We start from the raw sequence: 4,590 nt of genomic DNA, 5'->3' as shown, positions 1-4,590 counted from the left end.
TCCATGGGATTCTCCAGGCAAGGACACTGGAGTGGGTTGCCATTTCCTTCTCCAATGCATGAAAGTGAAAAGTGAAACTGAAGTTGCTCAGTCGTGTCCGACTCTTCGTGACCCCATGGACTGCAGCCTACCAGGCTCCTCTGTCCATGGGATTTTCCAGGCAAGAGTACTGGAGTGGGGTGCCATGGCCTTCTCCGAACCGAAGATCACTTCCAATCAAATACCCTGCAGACCCAAATGTCCAAGGAGAGTCCACTACCTCTCAGAGAACTCAGGTGTTAAGCAGCCAGAGAGGGCTGTGGAGGGCCTGGGGACAGGCACAGGTCAACCCGCTGTATGAGAAGGGCAGTTCTATTTAGAGGCAGGAACTGACCTTAGCAACCTTCCATGACGGCTCTCCTAGGCTCTCTGAAGGTTCTCAGGAAGTAAGAGTTGGTCCCACCGCCCCTTGCTCTTTGCTGTCGCCTCTCAGGCCCTCGCGTGTGGAGCTGGGGACCTCTGAGCTCCTGTGCAGCCCCCTGGCCTGCCTGCTTCTCTCCCAGCAGCAAAGCTTTTGAGGGGCTGGGTCCCCTCGAGGCTGATCTTCTCTCAGTGTCAGATGAGGCCACGTGGATCCCTGGGATGTGGGCTGGCTGATGGCAGCCTTTGGGGATGGGAGGGGCTGGATTTGACAAGTCCAGTTGCTCAGCCGGGAGATAAAGGATCAGGGTAGAAATACTGACTCAGGTGAACTTCTGGAAAACCCTACTGCACCATCTCCCAAGTAGTTTAGCATTTCCTTTCTGGTGTGAAACTGGACCACTTCCCCCCTTACGAAGCCCAATCTGGCCCATGGACTGTAGCCCGCCAGGCTCCTCTGTCCATGGGGATTCTCCCGGCAAGAACACTGGAGTGGGTTGCCATGCCCTCCTCCACGGGTTCTTCCCAACCCGGGGATCGAACCCACATCTCTTGTATTTCCTGCATTGGCAGGCAGGTTGTTCAGTACTAGCACCACCTGGGAAGCCCTACCTCAGACCCGGTATAGCATGGGGTGCCCCCAAAGAACCGAAGTTCCTTGCAAGGGCATGTGCTTTCCCAGTCTCTTTGCAGACCTGCCTGCCCAGTAGAGGCACCTGCAGTCAGAGTCCACTAGGTGGTGACACAGTCCTAGTGATGCCAGTAGCGCCCAGGAACCCACCCCAAGTCTCCTGGGTCCTGGCTACAGGGCTCCAGCTCTGGAAATGAATGCCTAGGCCATTAGCACCACTGCCCCTCCCCCAGCTCAGGCTGGCCCCGAGCCTGCCCTCTCTCCCACTAATTTATAAGTTTCATTTTATAGCACCATGGTGTTTAGAAAGCTGATTCACATCCTTGCTTCAGTTGGCAGTGTCCTGAAGGTAGACAGGGCAAGCATTTCTGTACCCCATTTTACAGCTGAGGACATAGAACCTCAGAGTGGCTTGGAGTTACGGTCGAGGTCACATGACAAATGGCAGAGCTGGCCTCAGACCTAGGTCCTCTTGACTCTGGACACTGGCTTCTTTCAGCCAGGACTCAGTTGCCCCTGTTCCCTGGGGGGAGCCCAGAATAGCAGCCACCACACATCAGTCAGAGTGGAGCTGGGTGCTCGATTCCATGGGTCCATATGCTGCACCCTGATGGGACCCATCTGGGCTTCAGTTGCTGCCAGGCCCCAAGGCCAGGGCTCAGCTCTGCTTCATGGGGCCTGAGGGCATTCGGTGAAGCAGACAGTGCCAGGCAGCCTGGTGACACCACCCTGCAGGAGCCCACAGCTGGCCTCGCTCTCCAGACCTGCCCAGGTGTGAGTGGCGGAGGGACGTGGTCCTCTGGCTAAGGCTGGCCTTAGGTCTGCCCTGGGATAGGCTACTGAGAGTGAAGCAAAGGCTCTAGGGCCCAGGTTTCCAGCAAATTCAGGGCAGGTATGTGAATGAGGCAGAAAAAGCTGGGAGATAAAGGCTTTGAATCAACACAGGAGTGGAAGCTGTGAAAACGTATCACTAAATGGAAATGGTCCAACCTGGGTTGATCGGGCCAGGAGTCGGAGGGGTGTCACCTGGACAGGTGGCCTGGCGGAGAGAAGAGACGGAGCTGATGGAATGACAGATCTCGGCGCCCAGCCTCACCTTCACCGGCCATCACCACGAGTCATAGTCTCAGTTTACCGATTTGTAAATAATGCAGCCAGCGCTCAGCACCTCACAGGAGCTATGAAGAAAGGGAGGCTTCCAAGAGTCCCCCAAATAGCAGATCCCCCTGGGGATGCAGGGTGTTGGGTGCTCCTGCTCTTTTGAAGAACCAGAACAAGAGAAGCAGCCCCCCGCTTGGGTCAGGAGTATGAGGGGGAAGGCCGTGACTTTCACACTGTGGCCCCGGGATCTCTGGGAGAGGGTGGGCTTTCCAGGGTGTATCTCTGCACCACCAACCCCTACCCCTACCCCCCAACATCCAGGAGAGGCAGCGGCAGAGGAACGGGGTGCAGCCAGCCGGGTATAGTCGTGAGCTGCAGAAAGCAGCGGCTTTGCTATTAATGTAGTCAGTAAATAAATAAAGGAGGGCTTAAGCGTAGTGTACAGCAATCAGTTTAGAGCTACAGGGTAATTAGCGCTGCAGGGGGCTGCAAGGCTGCAGAGTCAGGTTTAAATGAGTGAGTTCACTTTCACTGAGACGCCCCCCTGGAGAGCAAACACAGCCCAGAGAAGAGCCTGCCCTCCCGCCAGCCCACTTGAGGGGCAGGGGCTGGGGCGGGGTGGGGGATGGCAGGCCTGGGTCTGAGCCATGGCGAGAGCTGGGGGATAACCTCTCCCCAAAGTGGCCGGGGACCAGGTGTCTACACCCACATGCTCATGCGCACACACGCACCCAGAGTGATGTCCAGGCTGAGGTGCACCGCTGTCCTGGGCCGACTGCTCCTCCCCTGCACATGGCTATCAGCTGACTCGTCAGGCGTCTCTCTGAACTGACGTGGGCACCTGTAAGGGGAGGCACGGTCGCCTCCACCGAAGTCTGCATGCGGTGACACGCACGCTTGTGGAAGTGCCTGGGCGGCATGGGTGTGCACCTCTGACCTCAGCCCCTGATGCTGCCTCCCCTTCCCTCCTTCTCCCATCCGTTTATCCGGCAAAGCTTTACTGGGGGCCTTCTACATGCCGGACAGCATCAGGCTCTGGGAATATGAAGACACACGATGCCCCCTCTCAAGGAACTTAGCATTGGGGTAATGGTGAGTGATTAAGGAAGTGAGTGATCACAGCGCGTGAGGGCCAGGGAGGGAAGGGGTGACTCTGAACTCAGTCTCAGTGGCCCCTTGCAGAGCTTTCCTGGGAAACTAGGGTTTGCCCGGGACCTGAGCTGAGACCAAAGGGAGGCCAGTGTGTGTGTGCGTGATGCAGTTCCCAGAAAAGCACACAGCACAAGCAAAGGCCCACGGGGAACGGAGCTCAGTGTCTCCCAGAAGCCCTCTGCAGTCTGGAGCACAGGGGTGGGGGAGCTGGGGACAAGGGCAGGGCAGGGCAGGGCAGGGCAGGGTGCGATGCTGAGACAAGTCTGCGATGGCCGGCAGGAGTTCTCTCATGGAGGGTCTTGCAAACCTCGTTAAGGAAGGAGTCAGAACTCCATCTACAGAGTAACGAGGGACTTTAATCAAAGGAGTGACGTGATGCTGTTTGCATTTTTGGGAAATCCATCTGGCTGCTGCAAACTCGAGGGTGAACGGAAAGAGGAAGAGCACGTTGGGTCAGTACTCCTCAGTTCCCTGCCTTCCTGGTGGGGACGAGGGACCCCGGAGCGGCCAGGCAGAAGCCCTGGCAACATAGACCTGGCTGGGGAACGCCGTGGCCTCGGACTCAGCTGGACAGCTCTGTCTGCTCCCCTGCCACAACCTGAGTCTTCAGCAAGGCTCTGCTGGCTCTGCCGCTTGGTGCTCCGACCTCTGGCGGGAGGTGGGGGCGCTCAGAGCGGCTGAAAAGAGAGCCATTAAGGTCGATCCGTGTGACCCCAGCACCTACCAGAACTCCAGCAGCCTCATCCAAGAAGGGACAGTGTGCCTGTGTGCGGGGAGGGGCAGGCTCCCACCTAATGTCCCTGGAGACACAGTCAGGAGGGATGGAGCCTCTGCCCCGCCCTGCCAGCAGCCCAGCCCCTCCTCTGAGCCCAGCGGAGCATCCTCTGGGCAAGCCTAGTCCTGGAGGAGGTGGCCCCGGGCTGAAGGCTGGAGCTGAGGGCTGCTGTACCTGGGCTGGCCGCGGGCAGGCAGGCGGCCGGCCCCCTGCCCTGGGGAGGGAGGCTGGGGCGGCGGGGGTGTCGGTCGGGGGTTGAGTCAGGCCATGGAGCGTTTTCAGGCTGGCCACAGCCAGGGCCCCTCTCTCTCCATGAGATCATATCTGGGTCAAAGAGCATGTAAAGCAGGCAGACCCCAGCGGCCACACAAAGCCCATTCAGTCCGGCCCTATTCACTCACCTCCTCTCCCCCAGAGCCCGCGCACTGCGACCCCAGCACAGCGCCTAAGCCCCAGCTTTGATGTCCAAGAACAGAAAACGGCAATTAAATGTTGTTTTAAAGAGGGAGGGCTCACTGCCCTCCCATCTGTC

Source organism: Bison bison, unplaced genomic scaffold, assembly GCF_000754665.1.
Source record: "Bison bison bison isolate TAMUID 2011002044 unplaced genomic scaffold, Bison_UMD1.0 scf7180017864518, whole genome shotgun sequence".
Lineage (NCBI taxonomy): Eukaryota > Metazoa > Chordata > Mammalia > Artiodactyla > Bovidae > Bison > Bison bison.
The sequence above is the reverse complement of the archived record's forward strand: the minus strand, read 5'-3'. Positions refer to the sequence as shown.